General features: G+C 41.0%; 1 long non-coding RNA gene across 8 annotated transcripts in view; it reads left to right on the plus strand.

Moving 5' to 3' along the window:
• LOC125115903 (uncharacterized) overlaps positions 1–22,470 on the plus strand; it is a 108,653-nt gene that overhangs the window by 53,892 nt on the left and 32,291 nt on the right. For 3 of the 8 annotated variants that reach the window (XR_007132196.1, XR_007132193.1, XR_007132197.1), the window contains one exon: positions 11,950–12,190. The exons of 4 other annotated variants lie outside the window; for them this stretch is intronic. This is a non-coding gene — a long non-coding RNA (uncharacterized LOC125115903). Of the gene's footprint in view, positions 1–5,550; positions 5,666–11,949; positions 12,191–22,470 lie in introns of those variants that run through there. One more of the 8 variants, XR_007132198.1, reaches the window with a different exon arrangement.

The raw sequence follows: 22,470 nt of genomic DNA on the forward strand, positions 1-22,470 counted from the left end.
TCTTTATGATCATTACTCTAAACTTTTTCAGGTAGACGATCTATCTCCACTTCACTTAGTTGTTTTTCTGAGGTTATCTTGTTCCTTTATCTGGAGCATATTCCTCTGTCATCTCATTTTTTCTAAATACCTGTGTTTGCAGACTCAGTTTCATAGGCTTCAGGATTGTAGTCTTCTTGCTTCTAGGGTCTGCCCCCGGTGGATGAGTGTGGTCTAGAGGCTTGTGCAGTCTTCCTGATGGTAGGAGCTGGTGCCTGTCCCACTGGTGGTGGGCGGAACTGGGTTTTATCTCTCTAGTGGGCAAGGCTCTGTCAAAGAGTATGTAGAAGCAGCAGTGGGTTTAGGAATTCTTTAGGCATCTTGTCTGCTGATGGGTGGGGCTGTGTTCCTGCCCTGTTACTTATTTGGCCTGAGTTATCCCACCACTGGAGTCTGCAGACTGTTGGGTGGGGCCAAGTCTTGGTGCAGATGACCCAAGCCACATGTCCTCCTCCTTGAGAGTTCACATAGCTGAATATTCCCTGAAATTCCTACCACCTGTGTCCATATCCCTAGGCAGAGCCACAGCCACACACCACCTTCCCAGGAAACCATCCAAGACCAGCAGGTAGGTTAGGCCCAGGCTCCTATAAAGCCACTGCTCTTGGCCTGCGTCCCGGTAAGTGAGAGACCTTGTTTGCACCCTCCAAGAGTGGAGTCTCTGTTTCTCCTAGACCTGTGCATCTCCTTCATTCAAGCCCCACTGGCCTTCAAAGCCACATGCTCTGGGAGCTCCTCCTGAGTAGGGGAGCCTGATGAGCTCAGAATTCTTACTCCTACAGGAGAACTTCTGCGATAGAATTATTCTCTAGTTTATGTACTGCCCACCCAAGGGGTATGGGATTTGATTATATCGTGTATACACCCTTCCTACCCACTGGTTGGCAGGTTCCAGTCTTTATATCCTTGGCCAGTTCAAATCTTTTTTTTTTTTTTTGTCTTTTTGCCCTTTCTGGGGCTGATCCCATGGTATATGGAGGTTCCCAGGCTAGCTCTAATTGGAGCTGTAGCTGCTGGCCTACACCAGAGCCACAGCAATGTGGGATCCGAGCCATGTCTGCGATCTACACCACAGCTCATAACAACGCCAGATTCTTAACCCGCTGAGCAAGGCCAGGGATCTAACGCACAACCTCATGGTTCCTAGTCGGATTCATTAACCACTGAGCCACGACAGGAACTCCCAAATATTTTTTATTGATGGTTATTTAGCAGTTAGTTGTGATTTTGGTGTGCTTGTGATGTGTGAGGCCACGGTTCTTCTACTCTGTTATCTTGTCCCAAGTTCCTCTCAGTTAGTTCCTGCTGTACCCCTGGTATAGCAGGAAATTCAGATGTGAGGACTCGGCATGAAGTAGAATCGGGGCTCCAGCACCATTTCTTCATAATTCTCTTGCTTTGCTTTGCCCTCCTTTGTGTGTAGGTTTTGCCTTAAGCTCACATTCTTCACTTTTTTTTTTTTTTGCCCTCCAGGGCCTCCCCACCCCCCACAGCATATAGAAGTTTGGAAGTTCCCAGGCTAGGGGCCAAATTGGAGCTGCAGTCACCAGCCTATACCACAGCGATAGCCATGCTGGATCTGAGCCACGTCTGTGACCTGCACCACAGCTCATGGCAACGCCAGATCCCCGACCCACTGAGGGAAGCTGGGGGTCAAACTTGCATCCCCATGGGTACCAGTTGGATTCATCTCCCCTGCACCACAACAGGAACTTCCCGCATCCCTCATTATTGAAAGAAGACCATGAGAGAGTTCCCATTGTGGCTCAGTTGGTTAAGAACCCAATGCTGTCTCTCTGAGTTGTGGATTCCATCCTTGGCCTCATTCAGTGGGTTCAGGATCTGGCTTTGCCATAAGCTATAGCATAGGTCACAGATACAGCTTGGATGAAGTGTTGCTCTGGCTGTGGTGTAGGCCTATAGCTGCAGCTCTGAATAGACCCCTAGCCTGGGAACTTCCACATGCCGCAGGTGTGGCCCTAAAAAGAAAAAAAAAGAAAGAAGACCATGAACAGCACTAGTGGTAATGTGCTTTCTTGCTTGCTTGCTTTTTCTCTCTCTCTCTCTCTTTCTTTCTCTCCCTCTTTCTGTCTATCTGTCTTTTTTGGACCATACCCACAACATATGGAAGTTCCCAGGGATCAAAGTCAGAGCAGTAGCTGCTGGCCTTCGCCACAGCAATTCCAGATTTGAGTCACGTCTGCAATCTATACCACACCTCATGGCAAAACTCATGGGATCCTTAACCCACAGAGCCAAGCCAGGGATCGAAACTGTATCCCCATGGATAACTATTTGGATTTGTTACCACTGAGCCACAACAGGAACTCTGGCAGTGTGCTTTCTGTTTCTCTTTCAGTGGAAGAGGTTTTTTTGTTCCTTGGCTTTTCTTTTTGCTTTTTGGCCCCACCTGCTTATGAAAGTTCCTGGGCCAGGGAATCAGATCTGAGCCACACTTGTGGCAATGCCAGATCCTTAACTCAGTGTGCTGGGTCACATCTCCATAAAAACATGAGCCACTGCAGTCAGACATTAACCCACTGTGCCACATCAGGAACTCCTGGAAGAGGTTTTTTATTTAATGGGACATAGGACTGATAGAATTGTTATGCATCACTTGTTCCCTCCCTGTTTAAAAATACCTGTGGTCAACAGTTCTCCCAAGGGAGTCTATAGACGGGTTGTGGGATCCACAAATATCCTGAGATTATAGGCAGAATACTGTGCTTACAAATCTTTTCCTTTCTTCCCTGGGCTTTGCCTGCACAGGTCTCAATAAGGCTCCAGCCCCCAGCACATAGGACCAGAAGCCAGACAGTCTTCAACAATTTAGTCATGATCCATCTTTAGGTTCATACAGTTGTTCCCAGAAGACTCTGGTCCCCTTCTTATAGGTGCTGTGTATTCTGACCAGGCCCTGAATTCAGAGTCCCCATTACCTTCCTAAACTCTCTCCTAGCAGTTCTGGGGCTGAGAGACCCATTTAATCTTATAATTGATTCTCACTTGGTGTGATGGCTAATTTTATGTGTCAACTTGACAGAACCATGGGATGCCCAGGCATTTGGTCAAACATGATTCTGGGTGTGTGCACCTGTGAGGGCAGTTGTAAATGAGAGTCACGTTTGAATCAGTAGACTGAGTGAAGGGGATGGATGGCCCTGCCTGATGTGAGAGGGCCTCATCCAGCCCACCAAAGGCCTGAATAGAACTAATAAAGCTGTCACTCTCGTCAGTGAGAGGAAACTCTTCCTGCCCAGCTGAAGAGAAAACAGCAGGGTTTTTTTGCCTTTGAACTCAGACTGAAACATTGGTTCTTCTTGGGTGCACTACAGACCTAGTTGGAATAATCTGATTTATTAGAATTAATTTCAAGTTTATGCAAAGGCAAAGAATTAAAATCACTCTCTATAATGTCAAACACATAGTCTCAGCCTTCAGAATGGCATGGGAATTCCCGTCGTGGCTCAGAGGAAAAGAAATCTGACTAGTATCCATGAGGATGCAGGTTTGATCCCTGGCTTCCCTCAGTAGGTTAAGGATCTGGCATTGCCATGAGCTGTGGTGTAGGTCACAGATGCAGCTCAGATCTGGCATTGCTCTGGCTGTGGCGTAGGCCATTGGCTATAGCTCTGATTCGACCCCTAGTCTGGGAACTTCCATACGTCTCGGGTACAGCCCTAAAAAGACACACACACACACACAAACAAAAAACCCAAAATGGTATGGGCTAGTTTTTTACAGTAAACCTGAATACACACACAGGTGTACACACACATGCACGTACACACACATATACCATATTGGTTCTGTTTCTCTGGAGAACCCTAATATATCTGGCAAAATGAAATCAGCTTTGTCAAGGTCAACCATAAAGTATCAGAAATCTTCTCATAAAAATTACAGTTCTGGAGTTCCTGCTGTGGCATAGTGGGTTAAGAATCTGACTGTAGCAGCTCAGGTGCTGAGGAGGTACAGGTTGGATCCTCAACCTGGTATAGTGGGTTAAGGGGTTTAGTGTTGCCACAGCTGTCATGTAGGTCAAAGTTGCAGCCTGGATTCAGTCCCTGTCCAGGAAACTTCCATATGTGTGGGTGTGGCCATAAAAAAATGATACTTCTAAAGTTAATGTACTGGAGCTGGTACTCATAGAAGAAATCATATATGATAAAGATAAAATATCTGTGAACACATCCTGTCTAGTACTAGTTTAGTTCATAGCCAAAGTGTTTTATGCCAAAGTGACATTATGTTTTATTTTTCTATCTTCCTTCTTAAAAGAAAGATTATTCCAAGATAAATTCACCATATAACAAATGAAGGCTTTTGCCAAAATTCAGGGAGAAATAGGTAAGAAAGAGAAGCAGAGGTCAGTATGAGTTCACAAGTCATTTCCCCACTGTTGCTCACAGAGATTTTTTTTAATGCCTGTTTCCTAGAGACCACTTATATTTCATGAGCTTTGTTCGTTTTAGCCCCCTTTTGGTACTAAATTAGGGATATATATAACTATCAATAAAACTTATGTTATATGGCTGCTAGTTAGGATGATTGTTTCTCAAAGCTCATATAATGCTAAAAAGTAACAAATCAGGGTGCCAAATCCAGATAATTTCATTGAACTGTATTAAAAAGAAATAAAGACAGAAATCATAGGGCTTCTTTAATGTTGTGTAAAACAGTAATTCAGTAAGCAAATGTTCTTATGAAATACATTTGAAACAAAATGATAAATGATCCAATTTGTTTATGATTTTTTTCCATTATAGTTGATTTACAGTGTTCTGTCAATTTCTGCTGTACAGCAGTGACCCAGTCATATGTGTGTGTGTGTGTGTGTGTATTCTTTTTCTCACATTATTCTCCTTCATGTTCCATCACAGGTGACTGGATATAGTTCCCTGTGCTATACAGCAGGATCTTATTGCTTATCTACTACAAATGCAATAGTTTTCATCTATTAATCCAAGACTTCCAGTCCATCCTACTCCCTCTCCCTTGGCAACCACAAGTCTGTTCTCCAAGTCCATGAATTTCTTTTCTGTGGAAAGGTTCATTTTTGCCATATATTAGATTGCAGATATAAGTGATATCATAGGGTATTTGTCTTTCTGACTTATTTCACTTAGTATGAGAGTCTCTAGTTCGATCCATGTTGCTGCAAATGGCATTATTTTGTTCTTTTTTATGGCTTAGTAGTATTCCGCTGTGTATATATACCACATCTTCTTAATCCATTCATCTGTTGATAGACATTTAGGTTGTTTGCGTGTCTTGGCTATTGTGAATAGTGCTGCAATGAACGTATGGGTGCATATATCTTTTTCAGTGGACATTTTGTCTGGATATATGCCCACAAGTGGGATTGCTGGGTCATATGGTAGTTCTAGATTTAGTTTTCTGAGCTAGCTCCATACTGCTTTCAAATGATCCAGTTTGGATCTTTGTTTTTTAATTTGCTTTGGTGGAAGTGAGGCCTTTTGTTTTTGTTTGTTTTTCTTTTTTCTACAGCCTTTATGACTGCTTGCTCAGCAACCAGAGTTTACCTGACAAATCAATATGACTTAAACACCAAATCACCTGTGAGTTGATCTCAGTCATTTAGACTGTGAATGTCAAGATGGAGGTAGGAATTGGGCCCCACTAATCTTGCATCTCCCTATGACTGGCCTGCTGGAATGCTTATTAGAGATGCTCAGGGTGGGTTTCTGCACCAGTAAAAGCTGTGCTACCTTCTGCTACAACAGCTTATCCCATCTGGTAAACATGTATCATGGTACATACAATGATAAATGGAGGGGTTGGGAAGAAGAGATGTGAAAGGGATAGATCACTAATAGGAGCTGTAGCCCTTGTTCCTAACTCTGTCTGGGTTCTCTACCTGGGATTGGGCCAGATGCTTGGCCTCCCAAGGAAGGTGAGACCCAGAAAGGCTGTCATTCGTGTACTGGAGAGATGTGCACACAGGCACAGAGCCTGGGTAGCTATGAAGCAGCATAAGCAACAATATCTGTCTCTGACAGAATCACTGGCTTGTGTACACAATAAAGGCAGCAGGCACAAGCCTCCACTAGTGTAGCATGAGCTCTGAAGGAGCTGGAGGGCAGCTCTTCTCCCATCTAAACCCCTGGAAGGAGAATCCATGAGCCCAGGCCATTTTCTTCCTCCTTCCTGCAGGCTGCTTTGTTGACATCTGACACTAAGAGAGGAATTCAGCAGTTAAGAATTTATTGCTGACTTTCATCTATACAGAATTTTCTCTCCAGTTAGAAGAAAACTGCTGCTCACATCCAAAAATATCTAATTCCAATAGGGGGGTTATAGCATTCACTTCCCATCAAAGCAAAATCCTCAATACATGAAATTTGAGATCTTGCCAATTTAATGGATTCCTTATAATTTTTAAATAGCATATATTATTTTAATGCTTTACCCAGTTGGAAGGTTACTGAGGGATAAATTGGCAAAGTCTCTGTTTTCCTTTAAAAAAAATTCATAAAAGTGAAGTGTTCTGCATTTATTTTATATTATTAGCTTGGCAGCTTTTTTCTATGACCAAATTCTGAGCCTGTTGTCTGAATTCTAAAAAGATTTGCTTGATTCCAGAGTTTATTTAAAAATTTGCTTTGCCATTTTTTCCTGTGGTTAACTCCTAGATTGTTTTATACTTAACTATTTAAAGGGCCTAATTTATCTTTCATGGCCCATCACCAGTATCCAAGGTGGTATCCCATTTCTTAATTCTGAAATCTGCCTTGAGTGACTTCCAAACTAAATGAAATGAAAAACCTTGGGCATTCTTTGTTTACACACAGTGGCAAAATTAACTTTACTTTACACGGATTACCACACTGGGGATACCCCCAGGCCTTTGCTACACATGTGCCTGCACAGAAGCCTTCTACTCTCTTCACTTTAGGTAAAACATAGTTTTTTGAGCACCTGCTCTGAGCAGAGTATGATGCTGAAAACACAGAGGTGGCTAAGGCTCAGTGCCCAATTTGATGGACTTCATTGGAACAGGGTCTTGAACCATCTGTCACTGCCTGCTCTGTCTCTGGAGGCAGAAGTTTCTCACTTGTTGCTGTTTCTCAGGAGACAGAGTTTTATTCTTGTCCAGTATCTATTAAATATTTATCTTCATATCAACATGTTTCTAATCTTTTAAAATCAAGACAAATAGAGATGTGCAGTTTAAATTTCAGAATTTGATGAAATAGGAGTTTTTTGAACTCAATTTTATTACATTTATAGTTGTACAATGATCATTACAACCCAATTTTATGGCATTTCAATCCCAAACCCCCAGCCCACCCTCACAGCTCCCCCCCAACCTGTCTCCTTTGGAAAACCATAAGTTCTTCAAAGTCTGTGAGTCAATATCTGTTCTGCAAAGAAATTCATTGTGTCCTTTTTTTTAGATTCTCACATGTAAGTGATAGCATATGATGTTGGTGTCTCACTGTCTGACTAACTTCACTTAGCATGTTAATTTCTAGGCCCATCCATGTTGCTGCAAATGCCATTATTTCTTTCCTTTTAATGGCTTAGTAATATTCCATTGTGTATACATACCACATCTTCTTTATCCACTCCTCTGTCAATGGACATTTGGGTTGTTTCCATGTCAGTGCTGCAATGAACATTGGAGTACGTGTATCTTTTTGAGTCATGGTTCTCTCTAGATAGATGCCCAGGAGTGAGACTGCTGGGTCAAATGGTAATTCTCTTTTTAGTTTTCAGAAGAATCTCCATACTATCTTCCACAGAGGAGTTTTAAGCTGGAAAATGCTGTATGCTTCCAGTGAGTTATTATGTGGTCTCTTCTTCAACACTTGGGGAAGGATAGTGCTGTGTATATAATTTTTGAGTTTATTTAAAAAAAAAAAAGTTATTGGAGTTCCTGTCGTGGCGCAGTGGTTAACGAATCCGACTAGGAACCATGAGGTTGTGGGTTTGATACCCTGGCCTCGCTCAGTGGGTTAAGGATCCGGCATTGCCACAAACTGTAGTGTAGGTCACAGACGTGGCTCGGATCCCGCATTGCTGTGGCTCTGGCGCAGGCTGGCAGCTATAGCTCTGACTAGACCCCTAGCCTGGGAACCTCCGTATGCCGCGTGAGTGGCCCAAGAAATGGCAAAAAGACAAAAAAAGAAAAATTATTGAAGTATACTTGGTTAATAATGTTGTATTAGTTTCTGGTGTACATCAGGCTGATTCAGTTATATATGCTTTTCCACATTCTTTTCTTTATAGTTTATTACAGAATATTGACTATAGTTCCCTGTGCTACACAATAGGACCTTATTGTTTATTTTATATATAGTGTGTATCTGCTAATTCCAAACTCCTAATTTATCCTTCCCCACTCCCTTTCCCCTTTAGTAACCAAGTTTGTTTTCTGTGTCTGTAAGTCTGCTTCTGGTTTGTAAATATGCTCATTTGTGTCATATTTTAGATTCCACATGTAAGTGATATCACACGGTATTTTTCTTTCATCGTCTGACTACCTTCACGTAGTACAATAATTTCTAGGTTCATCCACATTGCTGCATATGGCATTATTTCATTCTTTTTAAAGGCTAAGTAATATTCCACTGTATATATGTACCATGTCTTTATCCATTCCTCTGTTGATGGACATTTAGGTTGTTTCCATATCTTGGCTATTATAAGTAGTGCTGCTATGTATAGTGGGGTGCATGTATCTTTTTGAATTAGAGTTTTGTCGCGATAATATGTCCAAGAGGGATTGTTGGCAGCTGTATTTTTAGTTTTTTAAGGAATCTCCATACTGTTTTCCATAGTGGCTGCACCAATTTACATTCCCACCAGCAGTGTATGAGGGTTCCTTTTCTTTGAGTTTATTTTTAATTGTGCGTAGAGTACAATTCACTTTTTTTTTCTTTTTATGGCTGCACCAGTGACCTAAGAAGTTCCTGCGCTAGGGGTCAAATCAGAGCTACATTTGCCGGCCTATGCCACAGCCCCAGCAACCACCAGATCCAAGCCACATCTGCGACCTACACCACAGTTTGTAGCAATGCCGGATCCTTAACCCACTGAGCGAGGCCAGGGTATCAAACCAGTATCCTCTCAAAGACAGTGTCAGGTTCTTAACCCACTAAGCCACAATAAGAACTCAAAAATTCACTTTTCGTGTATGTACATTTTTATAAATGTTGAGAAATGCATGGAGTCATAGATGCACCACAATCAGGATCCAGAGCCAATCACTCCCTCCCACAAAAAGCTCCCTCTGGTGCCCTTTGCAGTCAGCGTCCCTCTCCCCCACTGACCCCTGGCCACTACCTCTGTTCTCTGTCTCTGTTGTTTTATCTGCAAAAAGTTTGAGTTCAAAATAGGGATGAGTTCACCTATAAGCCCATGCTTTGTGTCATTACTGAGCTAACCTATCCATTGTCAGTACCTATTTCTGATACCTGTCCACTGCAAAGGATAGAGCCACGAAATATTCCTGAGGATGTTCTGAGTCGCAGTACCCTCCTTTTGGGTTTTGTGAGAAAATGTCAGTGGTAAAGAGATGATATCAGTGTCAGGTTGGAGATGGCACCAAGAATGGCTCTCTGAGCAAGGCGTCTCTCTTCTACAGTGAATGTTGTCTGACTCCCACCCTTGTGCTTGGCTTGTAGTAAACATTCAGTAAAGGCTGTCATCAATGAATGGACAAATGAGTGGATTTTGTGGGCCTGTTGACCTAAAAGATGTAGGGAGCCACTGTTATCTTACCATCTAGACATCAATGTTACTGATATTTTTCAATAATCCCATTTTTTCAAGGCCTTGTTTCCATTTGGGTTCAATTATTTTTTGGGAGAAACCTCCTCATTCTTCACCATCTTGAAGTGCAAAAGCATGTTCTTTTTAGATGATTTCAAAATATTTTCCTCCACCAACTCCCAAGGCCTGTTGGCTTAGCTGACCTGATGCAGCTCAATGCCACTGGAATAGAAGGACACGTGTAGCTTTTAGATTTCAGGTGGAATGGAGTTGGGAACAGGTTAAGGCAGCCCAGAGATACTAAGCTTTGGGGGACCATTTTTTTGTTTGTTTGTTTGTTTGTCTTTTCTAGGGCCACACATGCGGCATATGGAGGTTCCCAGGCTAGAAGTCTAATCAGAGCTGTAGCCACTGTAGCTGCCGGCCTATGCCACAGCCACAGCAACGTGGGATTCTAGCTGCATCTGCGACCTACACCACAGCTCATGGCAACACCGGATCTTTAACCCACTGAGCGAGGCCAGGGATCGTACCCGCAATCTTATGGTTTCAAGTCGGATTCATTAACCACTGAGCCACGACAGGAACTTCTGGGGGACCATTTTAACATGCGTGTTTTAATGCCAGTATTTAGCTCCAGCTGGGAGGGGTTACGAGAATTATAGGCAAATGTCCAAGTTATCATCCTTTCTAGATTATTGGCAAGGTTCTCTCAAAACAATTTGGGTGACTAGCAATTTTTGTCAACAAATTCAGTCCTCCCCACATTCACATGAACCCGAAAGTCAACAGCTGGCATGTTAAGGGTTAACTGCTGTGCACTTGTGCTTGCTTGTCTCCTGGGTGGATCTGATGGCATTTAAATTAGTGCCTTGAGTAGCCATTTGGGTTAAAGTCTAGTGATTTTATTTGTATAATATAAAAATGTCAAAAACTGGATGATGTGATTCCTTAATTAGCACAATAAGAAAATACCTTTTGTCAGTGGAATGTTTATTACTCACATCCAAACAAGGAAAAATAGAGGAAATTGACTTGATAAATTGTAATTAAGAAAAACATATTTTCTTTAAAATTTTTGTTTCATTTCTTTGTATATTATATGAGAAATTTTTATTAGTCCAAATGCTCCGGAAAATTCCTAGCTTCATGCTTTCCATGTACAAATACATATGTCCTCTGTAGTATTAATATCAGGCCCAAATTTGGAAGAGGGGAAGAACTCATAGCTGAGAGCAATTCAGAAACTAGAGAAACTAGTTCATAACCAAGTTCATTTTTCTCCTGTGGACGTTCATGCTTAAGGTAGCTACGTCAGATTTGTGAGTCAAATAGAATACTGGCATTTTTTACCTCAAATGAAATATATGAACATAATAACATTTCAGAATTATAAAAATTTACATCTTAAATCTATTGTGGTCCTCATTGATTTTCACTTTGACAATTCTAAATGTTAATTTGCTATATTTTTAAAAATAATTTTGCATATTAATTCCATTATTTTGTCAAATATTACATGGCTGAATTAAAACTTCATTATTAGATCAATCATTGGTACTGGGGAAAGGGCCTGAATTAAGCATTTGTACTCTTTAAGTTTGTGTCAAGTATTTACCAGGCCTGCCTTAATATTTTTTCCATTTGCTCTAAGTGAATGTCTTGTAGCAAACCTCTCATTACCTTCTGATTGGAATCTTGGTCTCCCCTCACACCAACACTCTGTTGGTTCCAAAACTGTATGCTTCCCATCTTAATTTTCCCATTTGACTTTATTTCCCCAACTGGAAGATCATGAAAAAATGTTGTGAACAGTAATGAAAGGACTTGTTTTCACTCTGCAAACTGAACAATTGTTTGCTGGGAATTGTTCTCTTGGATTCCTTTCCTGGGATGGAATGTAGCATATTTCAGCCGAAGCTGTTCAAGGCAAGAAAACAGATCATGATTAACTTGATAAATGATTCTGAACCTAGCACTGCTGCTTGGGAATTTTCTCTTTGAGTGTATAGCTTAGGACAAATTTACGTACCAAGTAAAAGGAAATTTTTCCTTTTGACCTCGACAATAGCTCTGAAGTTCACAAGGTTTTCTCCTCCTCCTCCTCCCTCTTCTCTTTTTAACCTGTCTCCCCACAACCTCTTTTTTTTTTTTTTTTTTTAACTTCAGATCATCCATAAATGTTCTTCAGACAAACAGGAAATGGGCCTGACTCCAAGCTACTATCAAGTCTCCTCCGTCACTGATTTTCCTGTCTGTGCAAAGGAAGGTGTGAGGAAAGGAAAAGGATACCCTTTCACACCCAGGAAGACAGAACTCTCACCCCATACACAGAGGACAGGGTTAGGATGTTTTGGGTATTGTGTGTGTATAAACACACCACATACACATTATGCACACAACACACATACCACACACACATACCACCACAAACCACACACACAACACACATATACCACTAAACCACACCACAGACCCACCACACATACATACAATGACCCACCTCACACATACACCACAACATACCATACAAAGCACACACACACCACACAGATATACACCATGCATATAACTATACACACTCCACACATCACACACAGCAGCCCACTTACTACACACAAGCCACACATATAGCATATACACTCCACACACAAACCACAAGTACCACACACATGCCACATAGCACAGACCCACATGCACACACCCCATACAAATACACCAAACACCACACACAGACCCCGCAGCAACCACAACCATACCCTATGCACGCACCACACCTCTACACCACACATACCACATTCACACAGCACATAAACCACACACAGGCCCCCAGCAACCATACCTATACTCCTTGCACACATACACCATACCAGACACACCACATATATATACACCACAACCCCCTACGTACATACACCCACACACCACAGACCATATGCATATAGCACACAATCCATACACATACACTACACACATACACCACACATACAAATAAACACATCACAAAAACACACACCCCACAGCCCCACACTAGACACACACGCACACACACACACACACCCCCCACTCCAAATATACATGCATAAACCACAGATACACCAACACACCACATATGCCACACACATAAATAATGGTAAAATATACATTATATAGCACGACATTTTATGATTTTCTCTGTTTTTGAAAGTACAGTTTAGTGGTATTAAATACATTCACACCATTGTGTAACCATTGCCGCTATTCATTCCTAGAATTTTTTCATCTTCCCAGACTGAAGCTCTGTCCCCATTAAACACTATACCTCCCCATTCCCCTCTCCCTCAACACCTCTAACCACTATTCTACTTTCTATGAATTTGATTGTTCTCAGAACCTCAATTAAATAGAATCTGTCCTTTTTCTCTAGAATATTTCACTCAGTGTTCAAGGTCATCCATGGCATAGGATATATCTGATCTCATTCCTTTTTGAGACTGAGTAAGATCACATTTTTGTAAACCATCCACCTGTTCTTGGACACTTGGATTGTTTCCAGTTTGGGAATGTTGTGAACACTGCTTCCAGATATGAGTTTCTGTTTGGGTCCCTGGTTTCAATTGTTTGAGGTATATGCTTAAGACTGGAATTGCTGGGGCAGATGATAATTCTTTGTGGGGTTTTGTTTGTTTGTTTTGGTTCTTTAGAAACCATCAAATGCTTTCTGCAGTAGCTGCACCATTTTACATTCCTACCAGCAGTTCACTGCACATTCTTTTCTTAAAAATTTTTTTATTACTCAAATGAATTTATCACATCTATAATTGTATAATGATCATCACAGTCCAATTTCACAGGATTTCCATCCCACAACCCAAGCACATACCCCCACCCCCCAAACTGTCTCCTTTGGAAACCATAAGTTTTTCAATGTCTGTGAGTCAGCATCTGTTCTGCAAAGAAGTTTAGTCAGTCCTTTTTTTCAAATTCCACATGTCAGTGAAAGCATTTGATGTTGGTGTCTCATTGTATGGCCGACTTCACTTAGCATGATAATTTCTAGGTCCATCCATATTCCTAAAAATGCTGGTATTTCATTCCTTTTAATGGCTGAGTAATATTCCATTGTGTATATGTACCACATATTCTTGATCCACACCTCTGTTGATGTGCATTTAGGTTGTTTCCATGTCTTGGCTATTGAAAAGAGTGCTGCAATGAATATCGGAGTACATGTGTCTTTTTGAGTCATGGTTTCATACATTCTTGCCAACACTTATTTTCCTTTTATTTTTATAAGTGCCATCCTAAGGGGGACTGTATGCTCACCCATATATTTTTTTAAATTAAAATATAGTTGATTTACAGTGTTGTGACAATTCACCAACATATTTTTAACTTTTTGAAAATGATACTTTTAGAGAAGAAAGATACTATTCTGGTAGTGCTTCTTTATACCCAGAATTTTTGGTTAATTTGGTGGCTATTTTGTTCATTGAGAAGGTACAATTAATTGTGTCTCTAACTGAATCCATTAACCAAATTTCCTGAAAACTTTGAACTGGACACTTTCTGGTCCTGTTTTATGTGTAGCCATGACCTGCAGTTCTGTGCATTAAGTTCCTTTTACTTCTTGTAATTAGCAACTAATGATAGAAAGTGAACTGGGACATATTCAGTATTTTCTGTAAAATATATAGATGGTCAAGAGGCAAGAGATTTTTAGTTAATTTTGAGGTAATTTCAGTTTTCTGCTTTAGATGTGTACTTTAGATGTGTTTAGATGTAATCATTTGGAAGCACCATTCCCCAACAACTCCCCCACCCAACCCAACTGAAAAAGAAAATTCTGCAAAAGCAGTTCATTTGTTTGATCACAGACTCAAATAGTTTTAAAATCTGGTCATAAATGCTGCTCGAATCAGCATTTTTTATTCTCTGCCCATTTGCTTTTGGTTCTACTGCCTATTAAATCACTAGCTGTTATTTTGCTTTAAATTTTTTTTTTGCTGGTCAAATGCCCACCTTGTGCTCTCTGTTCTTCTATAAGAAGCCCTGCCCACTGGACTTACTCTCTTCTATCCTCTGAGATCCTCAGTGTCCACTGTCATTGGTCTTTCATGTGATCTACAAGCCATAAAGCTCCACTGGTATAAGCATTAAATCATGAAATAAAACCTAGGGAGCATAGAGGAAATTGAGGCCCCCACATAGGCTAAAGGGCTTGTTCAGAGCTAATAAGCAGGAGATTATTATGTGCAATCATGTCTACTGAGTCTCAGATCTGTGCCCTTTCTTTCCTATAAGATGATTCTGTTCATTTGTAGGAAACCATCCCCACAACTGATATCTGAGCCAGTAAGAGACTGTGTTCTGAGAATACAAGTGTGTGGAAACTCTCAGGATCCAGGAGGATCCTCAGCCCCATCCCTATACTATACTGTACTATACGCCAGGCCTAGTACACATGTCTTCCTCAGAACAGGGTGCAGAGTCTGTCAACACCAAGGGCCACTCCTTGCCAAGAGTTCAGACAGCCTACAGAGAAGGCTTATTAAATATCTTGTTTTGTCTTCTTCATATTGCTTCTTACTGGCAGCAACTACTGTATATTCTTCTTTGTTTACAAACTTATTGCCCAGGGCAGATGCTAGTATGTAAACTCATGTAGAGGAGGGACATTGTCTATGGTGGTCAGGGATGCAGGATCCCAAGTATCAGAAACAGTATTATCTAAACAGAAAATTGTGGCTGGAATATGGACAGACTCCTGGGCAACAGGAGTTAATAAATCATTAATTACAGCTTTAATGAGGAGATAACCCAGGGTACTGACTGACTGAATCATGGACTAAACCTTGGCTGTCTGCATGGAGGCGACAAGTTTCACATGGATATCAAACCTTGAAATGTGGCTTGTCTGAATTAGACACACAGGAGGTGTAAATCTATGAGACACAGCAAAAGCAGTTCAAAGAGGGAAGTTTATAGCAATATAGTCTTAGGAAACAAGGAAAATCTCAAGTAAACAACCAACCTGACCTTACACCTAATGCAACTAGACCTTACACCTAATGCAACTAGAGAAAGAACAAAACCCAAAGTGAATAGAAGGAAGGAAATCATCAAGATCAGAGCAGAAATAAATGAAATAGAGAAGAAGAAACAATAGAGAAGATCATTGAAACCAAAAGTTGGTTCTTTTGGAAAAATCGACAAAATTGATAAACTTTTGCCAGACTCATTAAGAAAAATAAAGGGCTCAAATCAATAAAATCAGAAATGAAAAAGTACAACTGACACCATAGAAATACAAAGGATCATAAGAGACAACCACAGGCAACTATATACAAATAAAATGGACAACTTAGAAGAAAGGTATAGATTCTTAAAAAGGTACAAACTTCCAAGACTGAACACTGGCAGAAGACCTTAGACCTCCAAAAAGGGCAAGAAACTCTCTACATAAATGGGTAGAACAAAAGGGAAAAAAGAGAGAGAAAAGGAATTAGTACAGGACAAGCACTCCTGAGAGGAAGCTGTGAAAGAGGAAAGGAATTTGTGCCCTTGGAGGCCACCTTACTAATCAGAACAGAGGGGAAACCTCAAAGCCTTGCAGAAAAGTGCAGCAGCCAGACTGAGGAGGGCAAAGCAGAGAGAACTGCACAGACCATCAGTGCCACTGCCTGGGACACCACAGCCTGAGATGCTCAGGAGGGGTCTGGGTGCTAAGACTCAGGCCTCAGAGGTCAGTTTTGGGGAGAGGACTAGGGTTGGCTATGTAGAGACAACCTGAGGAGCTAGGAAGCTGCTTGCCACAGGCTGGGGAGTAGAGTGCCATAGCTGAGGAAGTACAGGAGAAGGCCTGGGCCCACAGGAGAAGCAAGGAAACATTGTTGGGGAGGGTAAGAGGAGGATAGGCGGGATACCATAGGGACATTTTTCTCTATGTGGGTGCATGGGTTCTCAGGCGGTGGTATAAACCACTGCAGTCACTGCAGTTGTCTTGGACTCCAGAGGTGGGCACAGCCAACCACCATGAGGAGTCCTGGCAGTAGGCACCACCTGCAGCCTCAGTCACCTCAGGGGTCACTGCCAAGAAGGGCACTGCAACCAAGCAACACCCTTTGCCTTCACTTCTCTGAGAATGCATATGCCCTGATGTTGCCTCTGCCAAAGGCTCTGGGTGCCACCTCCACCTCCCTAAGAGTCACTGCCACTGCCCAGGGCCCTGCAACCAGGAGCAGCCTGTGCTTCCACATCCCTGTGTGTCCTCACCACTGTCAAGGCCCATCATCCAGGCACTGGCTACAGGCCCTGCCCATCACCTCCATCTTCTTGGAAGCACATACAAGTCATACACCAGCACACCCCCTATTAAGGGGATAACAGCCTGAACACACTGAGGGAAGAGAGAGCAAGCATACAAACTAAAATCAGCCTTCACACCAAAAAAAAAAAAAAAAAGCCCTCACAAGCTACTCAGGGGTGCTGTCCCATATAAATAGCCCTCCAGTAGATAGCCGTTTTCCCTAAACTCACAGAATAAGAAAAGTAGAAGTAAAATGAAGACTCTTAGGAACCATTCCCAGTTAAAAGAACAGGATAATTCCTCTGAAGGAGCAGACAATGAAACAGATCTCTGTAGTCTACCAGACACCAAGTTCAAAAAGGAAGCAGTGAAAAACTGAAGGAATTAAAAGCCTTAATGAACAGTAATTCAGATTATTTTAGAAAGGAACTAGAAACTACAAAGAGGAGCCAAGAAAAATTGGAAAATTCATTTACAGAGACACAAGCTGAGTTAAAGGCATTGAAGAGAGGAATGAACTGACTTGGAAGATAGAATAATGGAAATCATCCAATCAGGACAGCAGACAGAAAACCAAATGAAAAAAAACATGAAAGCAGTCTGAGATCTATGTGATAATGTAAAGCAGGCCAATCTACACATAATAGGGATTGAAGAAGGAGAAGAAAAAGAAAGGGAGATTGAAAATATATTTGAAGAAATTATAGTTAAAAACTTTTCAAACCTAAAGGAAACAGATGTCAAGATACAGGAAGTACAGAAGGCCCAAACAAGTTGAACCCAAACAGGTCTACACCGAGGCATATTATAATAAAAATGGCAAAAGTTAAAGATGAGAGGATTATAAAGTCAGCAAGAGGAGTTCCTATTGTGGCTCAGCAGTAACAAACCCAACTAATATCTATGAGGGTGCAGGTTTGATTCCTGGCCTTGCTCAGTGGGTTAAGGATCTGGCATTGCCATGAGCTGTGCTGTAGGTTGCAGATGTGGCTCGGATTTGGTGTTGTGATGGTGTAGGCCTGCAGCTGCAGCACCAATTCCACTCCTAGCCCACAAACTTCCATATGCTGCAGGTGCAGCCCTAAAAAGAAAAAAATAAATAAAAATAAAGGCAGCAAGAGGAAAACAAAGAGTTAGTTATAAAGGAACCTACATAAGGCTATAGGCTAATTTCTCTACAGAAACACTACGGGCCATAAGAGAGTGGAAGGATGTATTCAAAGTTCTAAAAGGCAAAAACTGGCAGCCTAGACTACCCAGCAAGGTTATCACTTAAAGTAGAAGGAGAAATAAAGAATTTCTCCAACAAACAAAAACTAAAAGAATACAGCAATACTAAAACCATTCTAGAAGAAATACTGAAAGTTCTTCTCTAAGTAGGAAAGAAGATATAGGATGGAGGAAGTAACAGCTGCAAAGTAATCACTTAAATAAGCCAGTATACAGATCTAAAGGGGAAAAAAAAAAACCCTATTTGTAAAAGCAACGATAAACACAGCAAAAGGATAAACATGAAGGCATCCAAATCATAAAACGTGGTAAAGGAAAGTAAGAAAATCTAGACTCTCTTTTAGTTTAGAATGTGTTTGTGCCTATATGACTCTTAGGCTAAAGAAAGCAGATAGCAGGAAGGGGTAAACATGAAAAAAAAAATGCAAATCAAAAACAAAATACAATCACAAAAACTAAAAAGAAGAGGACACAAGCATAAAATGAAAGGAAATTATCCAACCAAAAAAAGAACAAAGAACAAAGGAGAGACAGAATCAACTGGAAAACAAGGTTTAAAATGTCAGTAAATACATGTTTATCAATAATTACCTTAAATGTCAGTGGACGTAATGCTCCAATGAAAAGACAGAGTGGCAGACTGGATTAAAAAAACAAGAGCTTACAATATGCTGCCTACGAAAGACTAACCTTAGGGCAAAGACACATATAAATTGAAAGCGAGGGGATAGAAAAAAAATATTTCACATGAATGGAATTGACAGGAAAGTGGGATTTGCAATACTCATACCAGACAAAATAGACTTTAAAACAAAGGCCAGAGATGGGATTAAGATTGCAGAATAGAAGGAATGGAGCTCAATGTCTCTACTAAAAACAACAAAATTTACAACCAAATGCCGAGCAATCTTCAACCAAACGGACCTGAAACTTTCAAAAAGAGAGGGCCACATCCAGAGGTAGGAGGGGCAATTACATGATCTAAGCAACCCCATAACTCCTGGGTGGGAAGCCCCACAGACTGGAAAGTAACTGTAGCACAGAGACTCACCTACAGGAGTGAGAGTTTTGAGCCCAACATCAAACCCCCACACTGGGGGATCTGGCACTGGGAGAAAGAGCCCCTGGAGCATCTGGCATTGAAGGCCAGTGGGGTTTGTGTGCAGGATCTCCACAGGACTGGGGTAGGTGGTGACCCCATTCTTGGAAGGTGCGCACAAACTTTCACATGCACTGGGTCCCAGGGCAAAGCAGGGTCTCTGTGGGAATCTGGGTTGGGCCTGGCTGTGGTTCTTGGAGGACCTCCTGGGAAGGCAGAGGTGAATGTGGCTTGTTGTGGGGGAAGGACATTGGAAACAAGGCTCTTGGGAATCTTCATCAGCATGTGTTTCTCTGGAGGTGGCCATTTTGGAAAAATCTGGCCCCACCCATCAGCGCTGAAAAGCCCCAGGCCAAACAACAATCCAGGTGGAATCACAGCCCCGTCCATCAGTAAACAAGCTGCTTAAAGACCCCAGCCCCCAGGCACATAGCCACCTCTAATCTCACCAGAGACAAAGTTCCCACCCACCAGAGGGATTAGAATCGGCTCCACCCACCAGTGAGCAGGCATCAGTCCCTCCCATCCGGAAGCCTACAGCAAGCCCCCCATACTGACTTCAGCCACAGGGGGGCAGACATCAGAAGTAAGAGAGGCTACAATTCTATTATCTGTAAAAAGGTCACCACAGCAAAAACCCATAAAAATGAAAAGACAGAGAACTATAACTCAGATAAGGGAGAAAGAAAAATCCCCAGAAAAACAGCCAAGTGATCAGGAGATTCTCATTCTCCAGGAAAAAGACTTTAGACTGTTGATGCTGAAGATGATGCAAGACATTGGAAATAAACTGGAGGCAAAGATGGATAAATTACAGGAAACACTGAGCAAAGAGATGCAAGATATAAAATTTAAGCAAGAGGAGATGCAAAATACAATAACAGAAATAAAAAATTCATTAGAAACAGCCAATTGCACAATACGGGAGGTAGAAGAACGAATAAGCAAGGTGGAGGACAGATTAGTGGAAATCACGGATGTGGAACAGAAGAGAAAAAAGATTGAAAACAAATGAAGACAGTCTCAGACAACTCTGGGACAACGTTAAATGCACCCACATCATCCGTATTATGGGGTGCCAGAAGGAGAAGAGAGAGAAGGGGATAGAAAAAATATTTCAAGAGATAATGGCCGAAAACTTCCCTAACATGGGAAAGGAACCACTCACTCAAATCCAGGAAGTGCAACAAATACCATATAAAATACACCCAAGGAGGACTACCCCAAGACACATATTAGTCAAACTGACCAAAATTAAAGACAAAGAGAAAATATTGAAAGCAGCTAGGGAAAAGAAACAACATACAAGGGAACCCCAATAAGGTTATTGGCAGATTTTTCTGCAGCCCTAAAAAAAAAATAAAAGAGATTAAAACATTTAAAAAAACAAACAAACAAACAAAAAAACACACCAAGAGCTGGTTCTTTGAAAATATAAAAGAAAACTGACAAACCTCTGGCCAGATTCAAGAAGAAGAGAGAACGCAGTTAAACAATAAGAAATGGAAAAGGTGGGACTCCCAACAGATACTGCAGAAATACAATTATATGCCAACAAATTTGACAACCTAGAAGAAATGGAAAACTTTCTAGAAAAATACAGCCCGCCAAAATTGAGTAAAGAAGAAAGAGATAATTTGAATAGACCAGTCACTAGAAATGAAATTGAATATGTAATAAAAGCACTCCCTACGAACAAAAGTCTAGGACCAAATGGCTTCACAGGAGAATCCTACCAAACATACAAAGAAAAACTTACACCCATCTTTTGTAAACTCTTCCAAAAGACTGAATAAAAAGGAACACTCCTAAAGACATTCTATGAAGCCACCATCACCTAATACCAAAACCAGACAAAGATACTACCAAAAAAGAAAATTACAGGCCAGTATATTTGATGAATGCAGATGAAAAGTCCTCAACAGAGTTTTAGCAAACTGAACCCAATGACACATAAAAAATATCCACTACAACCAAGTGGAATTTATCCCAAGTTTACAAGGATGGTTCAACATATGCAAATCAGTCTCTTGTCATACACCACGATAATGAAGGAAAAGCCCAAACCACATGATCATCTCAGTAGATGCAGAAAAAGCATTAGATAAAATCCAGCATTCATTCATGGTAACCTCTTGCCAGGGTGGGTATAGAGAGACAATACCTCGACAGAATAAAAGTCTTTGATGACAAACCCACACCCAATATAATATTCAACAGAGAAAAGCTCAGACTTCCTGCTGAAGTCTGGAATAAGACAAGGATGCTGATTCTCACCACTTTTATTCAACATAGTATTGGGAGCTCTAGCCACAGCAGTCATGCAAACAAAAGAAATGAAAAGTATACATATTGGAAGAGAATTGTCACTATATGCAGATGGCATGATACTATATATAGAAAACCCTAAGGACTCCATGCAATAACTACTTAATCAGATCAAAGAATTCAAAGTAGCAGGATACAAGATTAACATTCAGAAATCAGTTGTGTTTCTGTATGCTAACAATGAAATATTAGAAAAGAAATATAGAGAAACAAAACCTTTTAAAAACACACCCCCCAAAATAAAATACCTAGGAATAAACCAAGGAAGGGAAAGACTTATACACTGAAAACTGCAAAACATCAATCAAGGAAATTAAAGAGGATTCAAAGAAATGGAAATATCCCATGTTCCTGGATTAGAAGAATTAATATTATTTAAAAATTGCCATTCTACCCAAAGCAATCTATAGATTTAATGTGATCACTATTAAATTACCCATGAGATTTTTTTTTAGCAAACCAGAACAAAAAATCCAAAAATTTATATGGAACCATAAAGGCCCAGAATTGCCAAAGCAATCCGCAGGAAAAAAACAGCAGCAACAAAGCAGGAGGCATAACTTTCCCAGACTTCACACAATATTACAATGCTATGGTAATCAAGACAGTGTGGTACTGGCACAAAAACAGACATAGGGATGAATGGAACAGAATAGAGAGCCCAGAAATAAACCCAGACACATAGGACCAATTGATCTTTGACAAGGAAGGCAAGAATATAAAATTGGAAAAAGACAGTCTCTTT

Source organism: Phacochoerus africanus, chromosome 15 (genome assembly GCF_016906955.1).
Source record: "Phacochoerus africanus isolate WHEZ1 chromosome 15, ROS_Pafr_v1, whole genome shotgun sequence".
Taxonomy (NCBI): Eukaryota; Metazoa; Chordata; class Mammalia; order Artiodactyla; family Suidae; genus Phacochoerus; species Phacochoerus africanus.